Below are 12841 nucleotides of genomic sequence, written 5' to 3' on the forward strand. Positions count from 1 at the left end.
ATAATCTAGAAATTTGATGAGATCTAACTATAGCCATTCCTGATGGTTTTGGGCCGTGGGGAAAAGCCCGGTCCTGGTAGCCTATAATTCAGTATTTGCTATGTGTTGGTGAATTAGGTTATGTTTGTTTCTACTTCTGGTTCTGTTTCTGCTGCTACCAGAAGTCAGAACAAACAGGGTTATAGAGAAATGGTTTTTGGAGAAGCCAGAAGCCTGCTTCTGAGGAAAATAAACTAAAGTTGAGAACCTTGCTGACAGACGTTTTTCTGATAAGCTATGTACTGAGAAGCCAAAAAATTATTGTAGAAGCTAACAATTTATTTCTAAAAATAGCTTTTCACACAAGACAAAAGCATAAATTTTTAGAAAAAAACCCAAAAGCAGAAGACCAAGCAAACATGCCCTTAGCATTGTAGTTCACTATTGGAGTCAGTAGTCTATTGAGAATCCATCATAACAAAATTATTTTCCATTTTTTGTGGAATTCATGCGTGTTTACCAGGCCTGCTCTTTTATGGGTGTCGTAACTCACTGTAATTGATTCATACTCAAAATTATTTAGAACTCCATGTGCCTTCAAGGATTTAAGCAGCTATTTAGTTTACTACCAAACTTTAATTTCGCAATTAAGCTAGACAAGTTTGTCCCTTTTTATCATAGGTTTGTGATAACAAACTTTCTTAGGCCATTGTAAACCCACTAGTAGAGACCACCATACCCACCAAATTATAGACTACTACTACTCAAACCGTTGAGCACCAAAATAGTCTGGTAAAATATGGCGAGAATCCAAACAAACCCTTAAAATCTTGAGGACGGTCGACTCGATCATGTTACTTACCTCCAACACTTACTTCCCACGGGCTATAGATACTTAGAACATATTTTGGAGGCTTAAACTAAGAAGATAGTCATATAGGCTTAGAACACCATAATCTTCCAAAGAACCGCATATATATGCGATGATCGAGAATCCCACAGTGAAGGAAACATCCTTCAAAAACATCGGTGAAGAAAGACACTCTTGATGATGATGCTCCTTGATGAAACTCAAAATTTTGTTGAGGGCTATATGTAAAACAGATAACAACCCCTTGACAGGCTATATCAAGTACATGGAGTCACTCATTGTTGGGTCTCAATTCCATTGGAGCACACAAATAGAAGAACACAATAAGTGTCATAGCTAAGGTTTATTTGTCTTTGAAGTAGAGGCTAATTTCTGCTAGCTTAGCTATCCTTATAGCTGTACATCTATTACTATATATATGTCATAATATATACAGGTCCTTGTTAGTTGTTATAGTTCTTAACCCAATCATATTCTAACAACAATAGGAGTTATCTTCTTGGACGGTACATTAATTTAAAGAAGTTATCATCAAAGTTGTTATAACTACGAATTACCATCTCAACAGCAGACAAAGAATGTCACCCGAATGGCAGCCTAATAAGCCAAGTGAGAACCATCCAAACCGAAGATGTGAAGTTGTATGTCCAGGCTCACGTGTGTCCACCTTATAGCATGCAATTGGGCTCCCTGGTGGGCTCCATTTGAAAGATATTTGCATTGCCCTCTGCAGCCCTAAAATAAGGAGAACGCCCATGCATTGGTGTATTTTGTTCTACAATATAGCTCACCTTTGTAGAGCGGTACACAGAGAGAGAGATCACATTTCGTCCGATGCGTATGAGCTCCAAAGTCCAATGGAGATATGTATGTAATATTCCATGTAGTCTAAGTTGTTACTCCCTCCGATTGCAAATGTAAGTCGTTTTAGATTTGTGCACAAAGATTAAGAAAGTAGATCAAATAACCTTATTTTCTTTTATTTATTCTGCATTGAAAAAGATAACTCATTTATTTGTGAGAGTGGTAGCATTTATTAAACAATGGCAAAATGAGAACAAAAAAGAAAAAAGTGTATAGAAGTTCGAGAATAACTTATATTTAGAGAATAGTTGAGGAGGCTAAGACGTTCTATATTTACAACAGAAAGAGTATATGTTATAGAAAGTGGACATAGTACAAGAACACAAGGGAATTAAGCTGATTAGGATGCTGCCCAAGAGAACACACCTAGGGGGCCGGGACAGCTCCAACCACTCTCTGCCTTTGGGAAATCCAAGGCATAGGCGGACGACATTGTCAATGCCCATACATATATGGACGATGGAGTCCTAGCCAAGTTTCTTGTCCACACGCAACAAAATATTAAATGTATTCATCTCAATAGAAAGAAACTAAAATAATATATTACCAAAGTGTCTATATTATATAATAATGGCTTCCACAACATTACTAGTTTATTAGCCACATAAAAATACGCTTTTGTGTTATTATAGTCTAAAAATGAAGTAGTACTTGTGATAAGCAAAGAATGTAGTGATTTCTAAACAAATAGTTTGTTTAGTGTGTATGCAGCACTAAGTCCTATATTAGGAGCGAGGGGTTTAACTATCCTAAAAGAATACGTATATTACCTAAGTTCCTGTTCCTGACTACCCTAAAACAAAGGAGAGCAAGTACTCTTATCATCCAATGGGCACTGATGAGTACTATGGATGGTCATGAACCATGCAAATCATTTACTTTGTATGATCATAATGTGCTTTCAGTTAACTGTAACTTATATATATATATATATATATATATATATATATATGGCACATACTTTGATACCTTTAGAACTCTTCTCATACGGTACATGCATAGAAAGTGTGTCTCCCCTCATATTTCTTTATCAATGATGTCCTTGGGTTTCCTCCCAAGTGAGTCCCTTGTCCCTTGTACCTTGCACTACCGGATTTCGAGACTTTGCCGTGTGCCTAGGGCACACGGCAAAGGCCTAAAAACACTCGGCAACGTGTTTGCCGAGTGTAACACTCGGTAAAGCACTGTCGGCATACACAGTGCCGGCAAACAAATGTTTGCTGAGTGTTTTATATCGCGCACTCGGTAAACATATTTGCCGAGAGCCAAATACGACACTCGGCAAAAAAAAGCGACCTAACGGCGGCAGGGCTTTAACGGTCTCTTTGCCGAGTGTCTAAGGGATACACTTGGCAAAAAGAGGACATGTGGCGCTCGCACATCGTCCCTTTTTTTGGGCAGTTTGCCGACTTTACCGAGTGTTCGTCGAATACACTCGGTAAATCACGGCACGTTTGCTGAGTGTATTGGAGGGCACTCGGCAAAGTGAGCACAGAATAGCGCCCAGATAGCACAGTTTGGCGACACTTGGCACTCTTTGCCGAGTGTATTGGAGCACACTCGGCAAACTGGCATCCAAAATGCCAAATTGAACAGCCTTGCGACATGTGTCCGGTTTGCCGAGTGTAACACTCATCATAGCCGTGTTTGCCGAGTGTTACACTCGGCAAACTGTTATTTACCAGATCGACAATTGATCTATACCAGATTCAAAACTGTCGCTGCAATTCAAAACAATTTATATATATTTCACAGATTACCACCTTCACATAAACATCGCATATTACATAAACATCGCATATTACACAAACATCACATAAACCGTCGCATAAACATCACATATGCCACAAACAACGCATAAACTATCGCAAGTGCACAAACATGACAAATTATCGTGACAAGATAGCAAAACATAGTCCAAACAAAAAGAAAATGTAGCAGGCCGTAACGGACTCAACACTTGATTACCACCTTAACCTGCATCAATTAAGGAGCAGAAACGCTAATTAAGAAGTATGCATTTGAAAGTAAACAGAAATGGTAAGTATGGATATGGGGTTACAAAAGTAAGTTTTCAAACTGAGGAGAACAAACCAAAGTGAGGTGGAGTACCAAAGTGCGAACCTCTAGCTCCAGGCGTATTCGATCCCTCTGATGGATACTGCACAAAGGAGGAGATAGTTAGCACAACACTCTATGGCTGTAGGAATGGCAATAATGGTGATTACAAGGTTATAAACTAACTCACAGGAGTGTATGGAGCCTGTGGAGCAAGTGGACGAGAAGGCGGTGGCATCGGTGGCGGAGTTTGGCCCATTGCAGCATAAAGGGGCGTCATCATTGCATACCACTGGGATTGTTCTGCCACTAGCCTCTCCTCGAACGTTCTCTCTAATTCGTGCCGGAGCCTCCTTTCTTCATCCAGCTGGGCCTACAGTATGTCAGCGCAATCTCATCATCGTTCCAATGCAAAGCATGTAAAGATCGTGGAGGATGAATGAAATAGAACTAACCTGGATTTCATTCATCGCAATCTGTGTAGGCTCTGGGCGAGGGCGTATACCCGGACCTGAGCTCGTGCTATAAGCTCTAAGCTGAGAGAGAGAGGGAGTGGTGGCCGTATCGAGTGTGCCGTCGCCAATCCAGAACTGGCCATGTTTCTTGCCTCCTCCCGCCCTCATAACCACTTCCCCATCAAGATCATGCTCGCTCGGATCAAAGTCTGGGCCGTGGACCTCCTTTGCCATCGATGTGTATCCATCCAGGCGAGCCTTGACGTTCTCGTTGGTGTACGCTGAGGCCGGGTCATTCGGGTCATAAGCAAACCCGTGCATCGCCTTTGACTTATGGGCCAAAGCATAAGCCTTGAACTGGGAGAGAGGATGACCATCATTTTTTGCCGACTGTCCGGAGGAGGGGGGTGGTCGGAGGAGGGAGGAGCACATGGCTTCAACAGCGCATGGCGTGTGGCGGTACCTTGTACCCGGGCGTCGGAGGGGGGCGGCGCGGGGTGGCGCTGGCCGGCGCGGGGGAGGCGGCGTCGGGCAGCGCGCGGCGGCAGCGACGGCGGAACGAGGCAGCGGCGGAGGGGGGGCAGCGGCGCTGGCGGCGGAGGGGCGAGGGGCCGAGGCGGCGGCGGTGGAGGGGGGGCGGCAGCGCTGGCGGTGGAGGGGCGCGGGCCGAGGCGGCGGCGGCCCGCAGGGGCGCGGGGGCGCTGGCGGCGGCGGCAGACCGAGGCGGCGGCGGAGGGGGGGCGGCGGCGGCAGGAGGGGAGTCGTGCGCGGGATAGTTTTCGATCTGTCCCCTCGCACGGGGTGACGAAACCCTATATTCGGTAAATTGCCGAGTGTGAAAGCAAGAACACTCGGCAAACACCTGAAAAAAAAAATTTGGCTACATATACACTTAATGAATTAAAAATAGCAAACGGACCCAGAAAAATGCCAAATTTGAACATCGAATATGCTATGTTGTATGTTGAGTATAGAAAAAGTTTTAAGGTCAAACGACGATTTAAACGTCACTTCGACTTCAAATCTGATCCGTTCCCTCTCGAAACCACGATTCTTCCTCAGAGATGCTTCGGTTTCTAAGCATCGTACGTGACAACTTTTGCGAAACCTTCTCAATTTTTTATCTCAGCCTCTACTTATCATATCATGACACTATGGCAAGTCTCATGTTTTTCAGACTTCGTTTGTTTTTTTAGAATTAAAAAACTAATAAGCTACATGTTGTTGGTCGAGTGTTGCTGCCCAGATGTTTCAAATTTCTTTTCATTTCTTGGGTAAGGCCTAAAAATAGACTCAACAACATGAATATGATTTTTCTACCCATTTTTGTTCATTATTTCATGTACTTGCAGATCAAATTTGACTTATATCCATTAAAAGCCTAGAAATGCACTTAATGAATTAGAAATAGCAAACGGACCCAGAAAAATGCCAAATTTTAACATCAAATATGCTATATTGTATGTTGAGTGTAGAAAAATTTTCAAGGTCAAACGACGATTCAAACGTCACTTCGGCTTCAAACCCGATCCGTTCCCTCTCGAAACCATGATTCTTCCTCGGAGATGCTTCGGTTTCTAAGCATCGTACGTGACAACTTTTGTGAAACCTTATCAATTTTTTATCACAGCCTCTACATATCATATCATGACACTATGGCAAGTCTCATGTTTTTCAGACTTCGTTTGTTTTTTTGAGAATTAAAAAACTAATAAGCTACATGTTGCTGGTCGAGTGTTGCCGCCCAGATGTTTCAAATTTCTTTTCATTTCTTAGGTAAGGCCTAAAAATAGACTCAACAACATGAATATGATTTTTGTTCATTATTTCATGTACTTGCAGATCAAATTTGACTTATATCCATTAAAAGCCTAGAAATGCACTTAATGAATTAGAAATAGCAAACGGACACAGAAAAATGCCAAATTTTAACATCGAATATGCTATGTTGTATGTTGAGTGTAGAAAAAGTTTCAAGGTCAAACGACGATTCAAACGTCACTTCAGGTTCAAACCTGATCCGTTCCCTCTCGAAACCACGATTCTTCCTCGGAGATGCTTCGGTTTCTAAGCATCGTACGTGAAAACTTTTGTGAAACCTTCTCAATTTTTTATCTCAGCCTCTACGTATCATATCATGACACTATGGCAAGTCTCATGTTTTTCTACCCATTTTTGTTCGTTATTTTATGTACTTGCAGATCAAATTTGACTTATATCCATCAAATAATTTCTTATGAAAAAGAGTTGTCCATAAAGTTAGATTTCGATGGAACATAGCAAACATGTTATCCATCCAAGAATCGCCAAATGAAGTCGCTTTTTTGTTCCACCACTTCTCACTATGCTACCAGCTACCTTCTCTGATGCACTTAACGATGAACCAAGTAAAACCCATAGATCAGAAGGGCAGCTTAGTGTGTCAAGCTGATCTGTTTTTGCTTCTTCCACTTGGCAAGCATTGAAAATTCCTTCTTTGTCTGGATGACAGCTGGAATGATAGTATATAGCAGAGAAATTCCTTTTTAAGGCAAGGAAGAAGAATTGTCATTCTCCTTCAGAGCACAACTGATTCCAAGGGCCGCTCCCAGGAGTCCACATCTGCTGCATCTCAATCTTGAAGCACGACTGAATTCTAGCTCCAAGTTCATAACAATATCATCCTTAAACCATATTGTAGTAGTACCGGAATCGATGTGTAGCGGCCTTTGGTTGGTTGTTATTACAAGAAAGAAAAGAGAACAAAAGGAAACCAAAAAGAAAACAAAGAAAAAAAATCTTTTGCCGAGTGCTTCATATCGGGCACGAGTGTCCGTTAGATGACACTCGGCAAAGGGGCGACTCGCCGTCAGCCGCCGAACGGAGAGACACGTGGTGCGTTGTTTGCCGAGTGCCTGAATTCGCCGAGTGTTTTTTCTCTATTTTGCCGAGTGCTATTGTTTGCTGAGTGTTTGTTGAGGTATTTACCGAGTGCTTAATTGTTTGCCGAGTGCGTTAGTCGGACACTCGGCGTAGGTGGTTGTTTGCCGAGTACCCGATATAATGCACTCGGCATACACGTAGGCATTCGGCATACACATCGTTTCCGGTAGTGTTGGAGGACCTAGTTTCTTGTGAGACCTGCTTTATTGTTGGACAATGCCCTCAACAAATAGACAGTAGCCAACACTGGTAGAGTACAAAGGGAATTGGAAAAAACATTACCTCAGCAACCGACCAAAACACTATTTTGACATGGTGTGCACAGGACAAGGCAATGCCTCCAAGCATGTCTATTCATGGCACGCCCTCCCCTTTATCCTCCCCCCGACACCTGAAATCAAGCTGGACAAAGAGCAAGACACATCAGTTTCTTCTTCTCTCACAAACTTAGCTTATACGTTCGAATTCATAGAAATCTACAGCTTTCTCAATGCCAACCTAAGTAGTGTTGTGTTTCATTGCTGCCTCCAAATTGTGCAGAAATGAGTGTGTTCTTGTTATATGCATCCTGTAGTAGGGAGAGGTGATCCCTGATTGATCTCTTATGTGTTCAAGTATGGGGATGCTCAACTGTGTCGACACAACCTCTGGCGTGAAACTACAGCAGCATCAAGCACCGACATCACCCACCGCCTCGGTCTCGGAGTCAAACATCGTCGTGTCATCGACCGACCCTGACGCCAACGACGCCCTAGCCAGCCTACAAGCGCTCAAGTTCGATGGGGACATCGATGTCGACATCCAGCCGCCAGACATTGCCATTTGGGAGTCGCTCTTCGCCGACCAAATGGGCGCCTCGGGGGATGACTTCTTGATGTTCTCCCCTAGGGGGAACTTCATGGCCACCGGCAGCCTTAGGAGGGACTTCATGGTATCCTCTCCAAAGAGAGACTACATGGTGTCCTCCCCCAAGAGAGACTACATGGTGTCCTCACCAAAGAGAGACCACATGGTATCCTCCCCTAAGAGGGAGTACATGGTGACCTCACCTAGGAGAGAGATGGTCTCTTCTCCAAGGAGATCAACCTTCTCCACCCTCTACAGCACCGGCGGCCGTCATGGCAGCCACCAGCAGGCCAGGCTACGTGCATGGAGGGGAGAGAAGCGGCGCCGGCCAGCCACAATACGGCAGCCTCTCTAACCACGGCAAGGGCAACTCGCAGAGCCCACTGCACGAGGTGTACATCAACAACACCCACAGCAATAGCGGCAAGAGCAACGGTCCATCCTCCCTCTTGTGCACGTCGTCCTACGGCCATGGCGAGAACATGGCCTTGCCTTCAATGGTCGACCCCTTCCTTGACGACTACAAGGAAGGAGGGTACCTAGGGTACCAGCTGCCGGGGAAGCCCGGCATGGCGAACGGCGCCGCCTCGGCCACGGTCACCACGGTGGCTCCGTCGTCGGTGCAGCTTCCCACGCTGTCGGAGTGCCTGGCCATGCCGGAGCTGGCCTACGGAGGCGGGGAAGAGGCGGTGACGGCGGCGAGAATGGCGGCGGCCGGTGGGCTGCAGATGGGTGGCGGCTTGTAGCCTGACTTGTACTACGCAGGTCAGTTAGGAGGAGAAAGCTTGTCGTTGTGGCATCAGATGGCGAAGTCTGATCAATGGGCAGATTCGTCGCTGCACAGCATGCTGGGATCAGTGATCCAGGCAGGGGCCGAGCAGGTAATTAAGCTATTGGTTAACGTTAATTCATATAAGTAAATTAGTACTTCACACATCCACGATATATAATCACTAGGGAAACTGCATGGCTCCGTTTACTGCGCAGGAGGAAATTAAAATAGTTGAACATGAACCAAGCAAAACTCAGAGAAAATTCCCACGTTCCAAACGGGATAGAAACTGTCATGTTACACGCCATTCTATATACTGCTCTTGACAAAAAAAAAAATCTAGATCTGGTATAGACTTCCTGGATTGGCCAAATGTCGAAGTTCGATCCCTACCTGCAATGTGTGCGGCTAGAGGAGGAACACGGAGGTGTCAACCAAATACGTACGATTTCTGTTTTGTCGTAGGTGTCAACAAACATGCCAAATCAAACTAGCCTTCATGCTTTTGATTGGACAAATGCTTCTGATTGACCGTAGCCAGAATCCCACAGCTATATATGTCTAGATGCTTTAGGTGTTTTCCGGGTCACGATCAGAACTAACGTGCGAAGGAGACAATAATGCAATCCAAAATTAGCGTGTTGTTTCTCATCAATTTGTGTCGATCATGCGATGGATGGTAGAAGCATGGTTTCCATGGGTCTTTTTGTAGGTATTTATACAGTCACGGTAAATGTTGTGACATTATGCAAGGAAATAATTTAGGAACTCAGAAAAATAATTAAAATTGAGCACTAAGATATAACAAACTAATTAAATTAATCACATGAAAATGGCAACACTAATTCTGTAAAGTATTTCCAAAATATAATATTTTTATACATTCTTTTTTCCAACGTATTTTTATAAATTCTAGCAACTAACATATTATTGTAAAAGCATTGTACAAATGGATGTTCCAAGATTATTGGAGACTGTCTTATTAAACGAGTCATTTATTCTTGAAGAGGAGTAAAACAAACTTCTTTGGTGATTTGATTCGTGTGCTACTGAATTGACTTGCACCTCAGGCAGGGTTGTCACGAAACGATTTTTCTGTCAAAAATAATTTTGACGGTTAACTGTAAGAATTTGTCTGTAATACATTTATCATAGACGGTTCAGGGAAATCGTTTGTGATTATCTCTCTGGTATAGCCCTCATTGCAGTAACGTTGTTTAGGTGACTGATAGTTTTCCGGTACAAATCACATTTACCAGGGAACTCAGGAGGTTGTTTAACCTCCGTGTCCACTCGATTTTGAGTGGTGCAAAACTAGAACCGACTCAATTGCCCACCTTCATTGTTATTAGTGAACAGCAGAGCTCCCGGTCAATTTTGAAATAGCAAGTCACGTTAGTTAAAATCATAGTCAGATACACACTTGTATCTTAGAGCATGTACATTTATTGGTGCTAAGGAGAAACTAAGCGAGAGATAAATGAGTTACCACCGGTGTTAAGGGATATAGGTATGGGTGCTAATACTAGAATGCATGGTATCAACGCTAAGATTGACTACTAATGCTAAACTTCATTTTAGTAATAAAATTAAATATTTTAAATCACTTTAGCATCTATAAACAGGTGCTAAAAGATACAACACAAGTAGCTAAGGAAGGGGTGAAGCTAGCTAACTAGTTTTAGTTCTAATAGAGGTGGTAACAGATGTACATACTCTTAATTAACTCTAATCTATGGACTAGGAAATGGACCAATACTTTACAAGCAATCAGCAACTGACAAATATGAAAACGATCTCGTACAAATGATTTTTTTTATCAGAATATACATTGTATTAGTCATCAAATTGTAGTTAGTCCTTAAAAATAACCTGTAGAAAAATCTTGAATGGTTGGTAATGCTAACTCCATGCACGTTGCATGCATGCAGGAGCAGGACAGCGGGCTTCAGCTGGTGCACGTCCTCCTCGCCGGAGCCGACTTCGTCTCCAAGGGCGACCAGCCGTCGGCGCTGCGCCACCTCCACCTCCTCCGCCGCGTCGCCTCCCCGCTCGGCGACTCCATGCAGCGCGTTGCCTCCTACTTCGCCGACGCCCTCGCTGCTCACCTCTCCTCCTCACACCTCTCCTCCTCCGCTGCCACCACCCTGCGCGGCGGCGGCGGCGGAAGAGTCGCCCCCTACCTGTTCCCGCCATCGCCGGACACGCTAAAGATCTACCAGATCCTCTACCAGGCTTGTCCCTACTCCCTACATCAAGTTCGCCCATTTCACAGCCAACCAGGCCATCTTCGAGGCCTTCCACGGGGAGGACCGCATCCACGTTGTCGACCTCGACATCCTCCAGGGCTACCAGTGGCCGGCGTTCCTCCAGGCCCTGGCCACCAGGCCGGGTGGCCCACCTACGCTGAGGCTCACCGGGGTGGGCCACCCCGCCACTGCGCTCAGGGATGTTGGAAATGACCAAATCGATCAGTCTCCTCACGAACTCACGAAACTCTATGATCGCTCAGGTGTATGGTAAACACGTACACTTTCACAAGCAGAGGCACACACGAGAAGTCTCTTTTTCACGGCACTGCACACCAGCGCCCACAGCACTTCTATTCTCTTCACCACAGCATCATGAACGCGGTGATTACAACGACTTAAATAAACACGCACGCACACACTGGTTGAGCCATGTCTGGCCGCACGACCCGGCCAAACTCTCCCGTGGCCACTAATCACCTTCCTACATGCAAGGCATATCTCTCTACATGCAGATCACCACTAACGACTACATGCATCTGCTGATTTTCTCCTAAGCACTTGCCATGTCTTGACCAGGCACCTGGCCGCACACCACAACACATACTCACACTCACGTCATGGCTGCCGATCTGCTTGCACTTGCAGGTCCTGGCCACTACGCCATGCTGCACGACAGACACGAACACTACTAACTTGAACTCAACGATGCACTGAACATAAAGCAACACGTACAACAAGATTAAGTCTAACAAGGGAGACGGGGCGCCACCTGGCCTCCCTCGCCGCGTCGCTGCGGGTTCCGTTCGAGTTCCACGCCGCCGTCGCCGACAGGCTGGAGCGGCTGCGCCCCGCCGCGCTGCAGCCCCGCGTCGGGGAGGCACTCGCCGTCAACGCCGTCAACAGGCTGCACCGCGTCCCCGGCGTGCACCTCGGCTCGCTGCTCTCCATTATCCACGACCAAGCGCCCAAGATCATGACGCTCGTCGAGCAGGAGGCCGGCCACAACGGCCCCTACTTCTTGGGCAGGTAAGTGTGGTATGTTTCCAATTGTTTAGTGGATCAATTTTTGCTCTGAATTAGTACTTTCTCAAGAAGTAATTTCAAAGATTTTTGTGCAAAGTTCATCACTAAACTTGGGATTCGTTAAATTAAAATGGAGTTGAAATTAAAGAAGAAATTAAGTTTCACTCGCGCACTCGTGGTTGTGTGAAGGTTCTTGGAGGCGCTGCACTACTACTCGGCGATCTTCGACTCGCTGGACGCAACGTTCCCGGCGGACTCGTCGCCGCGGATGAAGGTGGAGCAGTGCCTGCTGGCGCCGGAGATCCTCATCGTGGTGGCGTGCGAGGGAAACGAGCGAGTGGCGCGGCACGAGCGGCTCGACCGGTGGCGCCGCCTCATGGAAGGCCGCGGCTTCGAGCCCATGCCGCTCAGCTCGGCCGCCGTCGGCCAGAGCCAGGTCCTGCTCGGACTCTATGGCGCAGGCGATGGGTACCGGCTCACCGAGGACAAGGGCTGCCTACTCCTCGGGTGGCAGGACCGCGCCCTCATCGCCGCCTCGGTGTGGCGGTGCTGAATACCGCTGGTCGCCGGCCGGTGGGAGAGGAGAGTCGACGAGTGCATTTTATTATGTTTCTCTCTTGCACGATTGTGCAATTTGTCAAGGGAAAAAAATACAAGAAAATGTAATACTCTAATTAAGGAGAAACAACATAGGAGTATATCTAAGGCATATGTTGAGAACTTGTAACATCCTAAACCTTTAAAAAAAATAATTGTTTAAAATTTTACTAGAATTAAAATAGGAGTTGCAAATTTTGTT

At 45.5% G+C, this 12841-nt stretch overlaps 1 pseudogene; it reads left to right on the forward strand.

Annotated features, from left to right (window-relative positions):
* Window positions 1-7597: 7597 nt before the first annotated feature.
* On the forward strand, window positions 7598-12595 carry LOC133887331 (GRAS family protein RAM1-like; annotated as a pseudogene).
* The last annotated feature ends 246 nt before the right edge of the window (window positions 12596-12841 follow it).

This window comes from Phragmites australis, chromosome 12 (genome assembly GCF_958298935.1).
Source record: "Phragmites australis chromosome 12, lpPhrAust1.1, whole genome shotgun sequence".
NCBI classification, from domain to species: Eukaryota; Viridiplantae; Streptophyta; class Magnoliopsida; order Poales; family Poaceae; genus Phragmites; species Phragmites australis.